This window comes from Pristiophorus japonicus, unplaced genomic scaffold (assembly GCF_044704955.1).
Source record: "Pristiophorus japonicus isolate sPriJap1 unplaced genomic scaffold, sPriJap1.hap1 HAP1_SCAFFOLD_438, whole genome shotgun sequence".
Taxonomy (NCBI): Eukaryota; Metazoa; Chordata; class Chondrichthyes; family Pristiophoridae; genus Pristiophorus; species Pristiophorus japonicus.
Genome location: NW_027254290.1, coordinates 86,223 through 98,788, shown reverse-complemented (window position 1 = coordinate 98,788; position 12,566 = coordinate 86,223). Strand labels below are relative to the sequence as shown.

General features: G+C 45.9%; 1 pseudogene; it reads right to left on the bottom strand.

Annotated features, from left to right (window-relative positions):
• Window positions 1-12,566, bottom strand: part of LOC139251748 (zinc finger protein 850-like) — a 101,591-nt pseudogene that overhangs the window by 33,104 nt on the left and 55,921 nt on the right.

The following is a 12,566-nucleotide window of genomic DNA, read 5'->3' as shown; positions in this document are numbered from 1 at the left end:
AGCATCTTGGGGAATGTGCATTTCCTGTTGGTGGGGATGGACAGACAGCAATGTGGAAGGCCCGACTTGGGTCTCTTCAGCTCTTCCTCGGCCTGTGGATGAACCGACACACTGCCTGAGGTTGGTCTGGAGTTTGGAATGGGAGTGGCAGCAGTTGATTCTGTCAATTGCCGCGGGGCAATGACAGCCTGGGTGTGTTCCTATACTGCAGCAGCTACCTCCGATATCCCCTCCCTAATCCGCCTCAAAAGCGTATCAACTACCTGTGACATTCCCTCCCTAATATGCCCCGACAGTGTTCCCATTTCGCGCTAGAGTGCTGTTACTTCTGCCGACAGTCCCGCTATCTCATCACCCACCCCACTGATGGTTTCCAGGCGTGATCGGGTAATATCAATGCACTCCCTACTCATTGCCATGTCTGAACCACGTCTGTTGCATCCTGCATTTCAGGAGAGCACTGTCGAGCTCTCCTTCCCCTCCTCATCCTGGGTGTGGCTTGTTGTAACTCACTGGGACCCACAACCTCTCAATGTGGGACACCATGAAATGTCACATCACTCGTAGTAGTCTGGAAAGGGGCTGGCACATCAATGGGTGGTACTACCTCCTCCAGATTCAGTGTGACAGTGTCACGATTGGGGGCTTCCCCGTCCCCCCTCGCCCCCCTGCTCATCCTCGTCCTGCTCTTCCTCTGGAAGCTAGGCATGAAAGACATGATCATGTTCAGGCTCCTCTGTGTCTGAATGATCTGCGGCATCAGGTTGTGCTTCCTCAGGGATGGGTGCAACTTCTGCAAAATATAACAGACAAGACAATGGGTTAGTAGCAGGAGAGAGGGCAGGGTGGCATGAGTAGGCTCACACAGCGCAGGCTCATTTGAAGGAGCACGATGAATGAAAGCATGTTGCATAAACTGAAGCGTTGCTGACAGAGTATATCCCATGAACTGAAGCCTGGCTAACCCGTGCAGTACTCAACATTTCACCAAGCCAGACTGTGGAATTTGCAGGACGTACCCTCTCTCTGGTGTCTTGGCCCAGCTTGTTGACCTTCTAGAGCCAGCACCAATCATACCAGCGACCCTCGCTTCCAGGGGTGTCAGTGGGTGCAGATTTGCCGGACCTCCTCCAGTTCGATTTTGCTCTCTGTTATGTGCCACCTTCCTCTACAAAGACAAAAATAACTTTAGAGAGAGGTCTGTCTGCTGTGGTGGGTGGCACACACACATGGTCACGCTTACAATTGTAATTCCAGTGCATAAATGAAAATATTACTTACACCAATTGCTTGGCCAAGGTCCTGCCACTTTCTGCACTGCCAGCTGGTCATCAGGGTGGTCACTATTCCACAGAAATCTTCTGCAACTTTGTCCCAGCATTTGTTCATTTCTTTTGGCTTTATTTTAACTTGACCTTTGTTCTGAAGCTCGTGCCATCGGCCCACAATGACAGAAACCAAGGCTTCGACTTCTTCTGGTAGGAAATTCTTGGTCCTTGTCCCCTGATCCCATATTGCAGCTCTGATTTTTCTCCTCACAAGCAAGTTCTCACACACAATTGTCTGTTTAAAAACGGCTGAATGCAGACCAGGAAGTGTACTGTGCAAGCGCAGGCACACTCGTCATGTGGAAAAGGGGATTTGTTTTTGGTGCATGTACAGAAGGCTGCCTCCATTTTTCAGCTCAGATCTTAGGCTCCACCGACAGAGCTTTAGGACAATCTGCATCGCGCCAAATTCAAAATTTAAAACGGCAAAAGTTGCAACTTTTTTTTGTCGTAATCGGGCACAAAAAAATCGACCGTAACTCTTCATCACCGCTAAAAATCGGCAATATGGAAATTTGAGCCCCAACAGAATGGGAAGGAGAGGATCCAGTTTTCATGGGCCATGTAGGAATGAATGACATAGATAAAACTAGGAATGGGGTTCTGCTGAAAGAGTTTGAGGAGTTGGAGTCCAAATGAAAAAACTGAACCTCAAAAGTAATAATCTCTGGATTGTTACCTGAGCCACACCAATTGTTACAGGAATAAGCAGATTAGAATGTTAAATGTGTGGCTCAGAGTGGTGTGGGAGGCAGAGGTGTTCTTTATGGGGCACTGGCACCAGTACTGGGCAAAGGGGGAGCTGTTCCGTTGGGATGGGCTCCACTTGATCTGGGCTGGAACCAGTGTCCTGGCAAATCAAATAACTAGGGCATTACACAGAGCTTTAAGCTAATGAAGTGGGTGGGGGGAGAATTCAGGAAAGTATAAGCATGGTTTAGATACGGAGAAAAGGCAGCAAGAGAAATGTCAAGGCTCTAGTGCAGAGCAGAGTTTTGGGTAGCAATAAGCAGAGTGGGTCAGGAAGGGACAGAGAGAGTAACAAAGGTAATAGGGCATTACTTACTAAGGTGACATCGGAGAAAAATAGAAAAAAGTTGAATCTAAAGACACTATATCTGAATGCGTGAAATATTCACAACGGAATAGACGAATTAATAGCACAGATAGAAATTAATAGGTTTGATTTAATAGCCATTACAGAGACATGGTTGCAAAGTGACCACAGTTGGGAACTAAATATTCCAGGATATGCAACTTTTAGAAGAGATAGCCAAATGGAAAAGGAGGGGTAGCCCTGATAATAAAGGATGGGATAAAGACAGCAGAGGGAAAGGATCTTAGCTCGGGAAATCCAGAAGTAGAATCAGTTTGGGTGGAGCTAAGAAACAGCAAGGAGCTGAAAACATTGGTGGGAGTTGTTTATAGGCCCCCAAACCGTAGTGGTACTGTAGGGCACAGTATGAATCAGGAAATTAGAGGTGCTTGTAACAAAGTTAATACAATAATCATGGGGGACTTTAATCTGCATATAGACTGGGCAAACCAAATTTGCAGTAATAGTGTGGAGGACGAATTAATGGACGGTATACAAGGTGGTTTTCTAGATCAGTATGTTGAGGAACAAACGAGAGATCTTAGATCTAGTATTGTGCAATAAGAAAGGATTAATTAATAACCTTGTAGTAAAAGGGCCCAAAGGCAAGAGTGACCATAATATGATAGAATTTTACATTAAATTTGAAAGTGACTTAGTTAAATCTGAAACTAAGCTCTAAAATCTAAACCAAGGAAACGATGTAGGTATGAGGGGAGAGTTGGTTAAGGTAGATTGGGAAACTCCATTAAAAGGTATGATGGTAGAAAAGCAATGACTTTCGATAAGGTGCCACACAAGGTTATTGAACAAAATTAGGGCTCATGGGATTGGGGATAACATACTAGCATGGATTGAGGATTGGTAAATGGACATAAAACAGAGAGTAGGAATAAACGGGTCATTTTCAGGTTGTCAGGCTATAACTAGTGGGGTACCACAAGGATCGATGCTTGGGCCACAGCTATTCACAATATATATCAGTGATTTAGATGAGAGGACTAAATGTTATATATCCAAGTTTGCTGATGATACAAAGCTAGGTGGGAATGCAAGTTGTGAGGAGGGTACAAAGAGGCTTCAAGGGGATATAGACAGGCTACGTGAATGGACAAGAACATGGCAAATGGAATATAATGCAGAGAAATGTGAAGTTATTCACTTTTGTAGGAAAAATAGAAAAGCAGAGTATTTTTTAAATGGCGAGAGATTGGGAAATGTTGGTGTTCAGAGGGACCTGGGTGTCCTTGTACACGAATCACTGAAAGTTAACATGCAGGTACAATTAAGAAAGGAAATAGTATGTTGGTCTTTATTGCAGGAGGATTTGCGTACAAGAGTAAAGACCTCTTATTGCAACTTTATAGGGCCCTGGTGAGACTGCACCTGGAGTATTGTGTACAGTTTTGGTCTTACCGAAGGGTATACTTAACATAGAGGAAATGCACCAGACTGATTCCTGGCATGAGTGGATTGTCCTCTGAGGAGTGATTGAGTAGACTAGGCCTATATTCTCTATAGTTTAGAAGAATGAGAGCTGATCTCATTAAAGCATACAACATTTTTACAGGGCTTGACAGGGTAGATGCAAGGTGGATGTTTCTTCTGGCTGGGGAGTCTAGAACCAGGGGTCACAGTCTCAGGATAAGGGGTCTTCCAATCAGGACTGAGATGAGGAGAAACTTCTTTACTCAGGATGGTGAATCTTTGGAATTCTCTATCCCAGAGCTGTGGAGGCTCTTGTCTTTTAGTACCTTCAAGATAGAGATCGATATATTTTTGAATATTAAGGGAATCCAGGGATATGGGGACAATGCAGGAAAGTGGAGTTGAGGTAGAAAATCAGCCATGATCTCATTGAATGGTGGAGCAGGATCGAGGGTTCGAATGGCCTACTCCTGCTCCTAATTCTTATGTTCTTAAGTATGTCTTTCCTTAGGTAAGGAGACCAAAACTGTCCACAATGCTCCAGGTGTGATCTCACCAGAGCCCTATATAATTGCATTAAGACATATTGCAGCGAAGGAATCATAGAGCGATTAAGTGAGCGGTCAAAACAGCAGAAGGAGGAATTTAATGTGGGCAAGAGCGAGGTCATCCACTTTGGACCTAATAAAGATAGATCAGAGTATTTTCTAAATAGTGGGAAGCTAGGAACTGTGGAGGAGGAAGGGCTTTTAAGTGCTCAGGTAAATAAATTACTAAATGCCGGTAAACAGGGAAAAAAGAAATCAAACAGGCTAAAGGAATGTTGTCCTTTATCTCGAGGAATCTGGAATACAATGGGCAAGACGTTTTGCTTGTGGCATATGAAGCCTTAGTTAGCCTCCATCTAGAGTACTGAGTTCTGGACAGCACATCTCAGGAAAGATGTAATAGACTTGGAGGGGTGCAGGGCAGATTCATCAGACTAATACCCGGGGCTCAGAGGGTTAAATTATGAGGACAGATTTCAAAAACCTGGCCTATATTACCTTAAGTATAGAAGATTCGATGGTGAACTGACTGAGTTTTTTAATGTTAAAATAAGTTGATTGGGTAGATAGAGAGAAACTACTACTTCTGGTCCAGTAGAAGAGGGCATAACCTTAAAATTAGAGTTAGGTCGTTCAGGCGCTGCATCAAAAAACACTTCTTCACACAATGGTAGTGTAAATATGGAACACTCTCCTTCAACAGTCTGTTCAGGCTGGGGTCAGTTGGAGCCTTTGAGACTGAGATTGACAGATATTTGTTTGGTAAGGGTATCAAGGGATATGGTGCAAATGCGGTCAGATAGAATGAAGATCAACACGTCAACCATGATCTCAATGGCTGGCAGAGCAGGTTTGAGGGGCTGAATAACCTCCTCTTGTTCCGATGTAACAGGCTCGAGGGAATGAATGGGCCTTCTCCTATTTCTATGCAACAGACTCGAGGGGCTGAATGGGCCTCCTCCTGTTCCCGGGTGACAGACTTGAGGGGCTGAATGGGCCTCCTCTGGTTCCTGTGCATATGGTCCCAAGGGGGCTTAATGAGCTTTTCCTGTTCCTAAGTAACAGACTCGAGGGAACTGAATGGCCTCCTCCTTTCTATCATTCTTCCCTTGTTTCTTACATTCTTTCTCCCTTTCTTTCTTCTTTCGTTCTTTCTTTCTTTCTTCCTTTGTCTTTCATTCTTTCTATCCTTTTTTTCTCTGCCTTCTTTCCTTACATATCATTCTTTCTATCTTTCTTAATTTATTTATTTCAATTCTTTTTATTCTTTCTATCGATCTTTCTATCTTCCTTTCTAACCTTCCTTTCGTTCTATCGTTCTTCTCTACATCTAACTTAATCATTCTTTGCACCTTTTCCATTGCCTTTTTTAAAATCTAATTTTATATCCCTTCTGGTCAAAACACATTTGCTCTGCAGAATAAACCCAACAGGACGAGGCACCATGAGATTTTATGTTCCACAGGTGCTCTCTGCCCCTCTGGGGTTTGTGTCGAGCCCCTCCATCTCTTAGACTCACTGTGCAGACTCCAGCCACAGTAATACATGGCTGACTGCTCCGCCCACAGGCTGGAGCACTTAAGCTTCAACTCGTTGCCACTCGGTCGCTCGGCAGTAAAACTGTCCACTGTCCCCTCTGGATTCACACTTGGTACAGTTAGTGAGTAAAACATCAACTACAGCTCCTCCCTGGGTCCTGCCTGTACCAGGATATGTCAGGGTTACTGGGACCCGTGTCATCACACTTTAGTCCCACTCCCTCCCCGGGCCCTGTCTGTACCAGGACATGTCAAGGTTACTGGGCCCCGTGACATCACACTTCAGTTCCATGCCCTTCCTGAAAAATCTGGAGACAGCGGCGGGAGTCTAGCGGATACTCTGAGCTCGCATCTGGGAAAGAGATGGGGAGAGGAGGAGGAGGAGGAGGAGGAGGAGGAGGAGGAGATCAGTGAGCATGGGCATTCTGGGGATGGGAGAAATACAGAAAGATACATCTTTTATTTTAAGCTGTTCTCTCAATGAGTAAAGGAGTGAGAACAGGAGGTTGGGTGTTGTGAGAAACCAACCTGTTCTTTTCAACTCATTCACAAAAACATGAAGAGCCTTTCTTTCTTTATTTCTTTCCTGCTTTCCTTCATTTTTTTTCCCTCCCATTCCCTTCCTTCATTCCTTTCTTCCCTCCTGCCCTCTTTCCCTCCTTCCCACCCGCCACACTATCCTATCAAACACTCCCAGGGCAGGTACAGCACCGGTTAGGTACAGAGCAAAACTCCCTCTGCACTGTCCCATCAAACACTCCCAAAGCAGGTACAGCATAGCTCCCTCTCCATGCTCCGCCCCTTTTGCCACTAAAATCTTCCAGGCTTTTGTCCCTTCCAGGCGGGACCAATCCAATGTTGTCCTGTCCTGATTCCCATCTTGCTCCCTGCAAAAACTTACTCACCCAAACTCTGCTGCCCATAACTTAACTCGCACCAAGTCCCTTTCACACGTCACTGTCCATTGAACTACATTGGCTCTCTGTCCAGCAATCTCTAGATTATAAAATTCTCATTCTCATGTTCAAATCCCTCCATATGGCCACCCCTGCCCTATCTATGAAATCTCCTCCATCCCCATGATCCTCCCAGAACTTGGTCCCTTGCTTTTTGAGTTTTATATCAATGACTTAGACGTGAATGGCGGGGGTATGATTAAAAAGATTGCAGGTGTTATAAAAATTGACTGTACAGTTATAAAGAAGAAGAAATCTGCAGACTGAAAGAAGATAGCAAGGGATTGGTCTGGTGGGCAGAACAGTGGCAAATGGAATTCAATCTGGAGAAGTGTGAGGTAATGCATTTAGGGAAGGCTATCATCATCATCATAGGCGGTCCCTTGTATCGAGGATGACTTGCTACCATGCCAAAAAGGAATGAGTTCACAAGTGTTTCAATGAAGGACCTAATATTCCATGTCCTGAACCACATGCTGAAGGGTGGAAGATGCCTCTGCATGGATTTTTTAACATGTGGTGCCGTTGCACACCAGCCACCACATGGGCTTGATAGAGTTAGGTCTTGGTCCAGTGGCAAGAATGAGTTGACACTGAAACCTCGCCTGGCAGTTTAAAAAAAACCATCAGCTCCAGTTTTACTGGTCGATTACATGTCATGATGAAACCTGTCCAAGTCATTCACGAGAACCTATAGGGTCCAATGTTCAGTGAATCCATAAAACTCAGAACAAACCATTGTGTGCTTTCCGGCAATCCAAACAATATAATAAAATGGGCATTGAGTCGGTGGCTGTCAGGTTGGGAGGATGTGGTGAGCAGACTAAAGAAAGGCCCTCAACCAGCAATCGTACATTATACAGCGGGCCAGGAGAGGGCGCGAGAGAGCCGTGCCAGTCCGAGGCAGGTACAGAGGCCCAGCGGTCAGGAAAGACCAATCTTACATAACAAGAAATAGGAACAGGAGTAGGCCATACGGCCTCTCGAGCTTGCTCCGCCATTTAATTCGATCATGGACTCAGGTTCACTTCATTGCCCGCTCCCCATAACCCTTTATTCCCTTATCGTTTAAGAAACTGTTTATTTCTGTCTTAAATTTATTCAATGTCCCAGCTTCCACAGCTCTCTGAGGCAGCGAATTCCACAGATTTACAACCCCCTGAGAGAAGAAATTTCTCCTCATCTCAGTTTTAAATGGGCGGCCCCTTCATCCTGGTGCTGAATTTCCACCAAGCGACACCGGACCTCAAGGTCCCATTCAGCTGTGGACAGACTCCAAGAGCTGTTCCCATGTGTTCCGAATCTCTGGGACTATCCCTTTGTGTATAATGGTCTGTCGGGAATGTTTCCTCTCTTTAAAGAGCCGTGATAGAATCCTTCAGTGCCTTGCACTCCCTACATGGTCTGTGGGGATCTGCAGACGGATCCTCTGCTGGGATCCAGTGCGTTATCTCACTGGAGTAGTCACACCAGCAAGGCATCACTCACAGTTTTACTCCTGAGCCCTCAGCCCCACAGGTTTAAGTCTATGATCAGTAAGTTCTGGAACCTAACCCTTTTTAATCAGTGGTATTTCTCTATTTGGAGTTCCAGCTCCTACTCACTCCCCTAGTTTACCAGGAGTTCACTGATCAGGTGTGCCTTCATTTCTTTGCGATGGTTGTTATTTTCCCATCCTGTGATCCCCAGGTCTGCAGCAGAGGTCGCGGTACGTGGTTATAATGGAATGGACACCAGATTGGAAAGTCTGTCATTCTATATCCGCCCTTCTGCCTGTTTCCTCTGCACCGCACAGCTGTAAGAGCGGGATGTATTTACACTTCCAGGGGCACAGCCATTGGTCAGTGTTACCCTCCTGCCTATAACGCAATTATTCTCAGACCATTCATCAAGTTCCGCCCAAACTCTCCGGGACTCTGGCATTACAATGTGGTACAATACACACAACAATGCCTTGTTATTATCTCATGTGTGTCCTTAATGTGGACCGTTACAACCCAGAATAGACGGCAGTTACACCTGATCTGGGCAGCTGGGATTGCTGTTTATATTTGTTAACATTGCACTGGTACACCGTGGCTGCAGTGTGTACCATCTACAAGATGCAGCAACTTGCCATGGCTTCCATCACCTAGGCCTGGGCTGGGCAATTATATGGGCTGAAAGCCACTTAACAAGTTTTGTTGAGCTGTTGAGGGCCGCCCACCAATGTTGGCGCTAAGGCGCGTGGCCGCACGGTCAGCAACAATCGCGCGGTCCCGCGCAGGCTGCTCCCCAGCTCCTGCCGCTGGAAGAGACACTGCGCATGTGCAGCTGCCTAGTGGCCGAGCAGCAAATTGAAAGGGACCGTGTGCGGAAAAGAATTCGATGGAATATTTGATAAACAAGAACATTGCATAAACATAAATTCAGATAATAGTCAGATGCTATCACAACATGAATTCGATACCGCCTAGAAATGAATCAAAGATAAAAATTTGAAAATGTTGTGGTATCTTCTGGTCTCTGTAAATCAGTGCTGTGAAATAGAACTGTAGCCCCTTTAGAGCCTGTGTCAGCTTCAATTCCCCACCTGAGGCATCCTTATGTCCCTCTGCAAAGATTACTAATGCCGGCCCAATTGGTGACAGATGAGAACTCCCCTGCCGTCATACTCTGGATATAGGGAGAGGAAAGATGCAGCGCCGGTCACTTTCTTCGGTAAAAGATCTGTGGAGATGAGCAGTCATGACTGTACTCTAAAATGTAAAGGGCATATTCTAGTATGCAGTGCATTCTGGGTAGGCACGTCCGCCATTGGGGCCCAGGCTCACGGAACGGATCCTTTTAATCGTGCTGGGAAGAATCGATTTTGCGAATAATTAATTTGAATGAAGTATTACTATTGTTTTTCCTTGGTTGCAGTTCGGTTCTCTGATCCATGAGAAATGAAAATGGATAGACGAATGTACAGCTCGAGCTCCGGCTCGCGTTCTATTTCTGTCCCATCCAGCGGGCCGGAAAAGGCCCACGGGCCGTATTTTTCCCATCACTGATCTACACTGTCCCTTCAAACACAGCCAGGTCACGTACAGCTTGGCTTACATACAGTGTAAAGCATATTTAAACTACCCAGCAAACACTCCCAGGTCAGATACAGTATGTATTAGATACATTGTAAAGCATGTTTAAAGTGGCCATAAAACACTCACACGTCAAGTCCAGATAAATACTGAGTAAAGCTCCCTCTAATCTATCCCGTGAAACCCTCCCAGGTCAGGTAAAGGTCCCTCTACAAACTCCTAACAAACACTCCCAGAGCATGCACAGCACGGACTAGATACAGCGAAAAGCTCCCTCTACACTGCCTCATAAAACACTCCCAGGTGAAAAACAGCACGTTTCAGATACAGAGTAAAGCTTCCTCTACACTGCCCCATAAAACACTCCCAGGTGAGAAACAGCACGTTTCAGATAGAGTAAAGCTCCCTCTACACTGCCTCATCAAACACTCCCAGGTGAGAAAAAGCACGTTTCAGATACAGAGTAAAGCTCCCTCGACACTGCCCCATAAAACACTCCCAGGGCAGGTACAGCACGGGCTAGATACAGCGAAAAGCTGCCTCTACACTGCCCCATAAGACACTCCCAGGACAGAAACAGCACGTTTCAGATACAGAGTCAAGCTCGCTCAACACAGTCACATCAAAATCTTCCAGAGCAGATAGACAGGAGTTAGATACAGTGTAAATCTCACTGTGTAGTCATTCATCAAGCAGAACAAACTCAGATACAGCATGTGGCCAAAGCAGCCTGCAGCTCCTCTGACACCATCAAATGAAACACACAATGTACAGCATGGTATGAATACAGGACAGAAATCCCGGTACATGTAAGGATCACGCACTCCCAGGTGAGGTATAAGCTAACTTTACAAACTATTTCCTGCCGGAATCACCGGCCATGGCGGGGAGAGGCTCGGCTTTGCTCAGAGTGACCGGAGATCAGTGAATTCGGGAAAGAGGGTCTCAGAGAAATTGATCCTGGCGCTGAATTTCTATCAATCGATACCGGACCTCAAGGTCTCATTCACTTGTGGACAGACTACAAGAGCTGTTCCCATGTGTTCTGAATCTCTGGGACTATACCTTTGTGTATAATGCTTTATCGGGGATGTTTCCTCTCTTTAAAGAGCCATGATAGAATCCTTCAGTACCTTGTACTCCCTACATGGTCTGTGATGATCTACAGCCGGATCCTCTGCTGGGATCCACTGCGGGTCTCACGGGAGCAGTCACAACCATCAAGGATTTACTCACAGTTTAACTCCTGTGTCCTTAGCCTCACATGTTTAACTCTATTATCAGTAAGTTCTGGAATCTAAACCTTTTTAATCATTAGTATGTCTCTATTTGGAGTTCCAGCTCCTACTCACTCCCCTAGTTTACCAGGAGTCCACTGATCAGGTGTCCCTTCATTTCTTTGCGATGGTTGCTATTTTCCCCATCCTGTGATCCCGGGTCTGCAGCAGAGGTCGCGGTCCGTGGTTGTAATAGAATGGACAGCAGATTGGAAAGTCTGTCATTCTATATCCGCCCTTCTGTCTGTTTCTTCTGCCCCACACAGCTGTATGAGCGGGACGTATTTGCACTTCCAGGAGCACAGCCATTGGTCAGTCTTAACCTCCTGCCCATAATACAATTATTCTCAGACCATTCATCATGTTCCCTCCAAACTCTCCTGGACTCTGGCATTACAATGTGGTACAATACACACAACAATGCCTTGTTATTATCTCATTTGTGTCCTTAATGTGGACCGTTACAACCCAGAGTACACGGCAGTTATACCTGATCTGAGCGGCTGGGATTGCTGTTGGTTGCTGTTTATATGTTTTAACAAACCTGTTTTTGTCTATTTGGTGACATTCCACCTGCGCACCGTGGCTGCAGTGTGTACCATCTACAAGTTGCAGAAACTCGCCAAGGCTTCCAGCAAATAGAAGGTCAAGGGCAGCAGGCGCATAGGAACACCATCACCTCCAAGTTCCCCTCCAAGTTACACACCGCCCTGACTGGGAAATATATCACCGTTCCTTCATGGTCGCTGGTTCACAATCTTGTAACTCCTTATCTAACAGCATTGTGGGAGTATATTCACTAAACGGACTGCAGCTGTTCAAGGAGGTGGCTCACCACCATCTTCTCACGGGCAATTAGGGATGGGCAATGAATGTTGGCCTTGCCAGCGATGTCCTTATTCCATTAACGAATAAGAAGATCCCTCATGGCCCTGACTTTGCCTTTTTGAGGGACTGTGGCCTGGTATGGCTGCGTTTGAGAGGGAGTGGCCACACGCCAGGGAGAGACCATAGAGAGAAAGGAGGAAAGGTAGAGAGGGACAGACGGATAGAAAGTGGATGACTGTCACAGAGAGAGCTGGCTGATCAGAAAAAGGAACAACCCCCCCCTCCCCCCCCAAAGAGATAGAGAGGGAGAAGGGGGCAGAGGGGTTGAGGAGAGGTGACAAAAGAGATGGAAGACACACAGATAAATAGCAATAGCCAGATCTTTCTCCTTCCACATTTCGGCTCTCGATAAATTATAGACTGTTTCTATCTTGGCATCAATGAGGTTCAAAGTGCTCGGTTAGATCACGTCGAACTCTCTTCATATAATGGGAGGTGGGGAGCT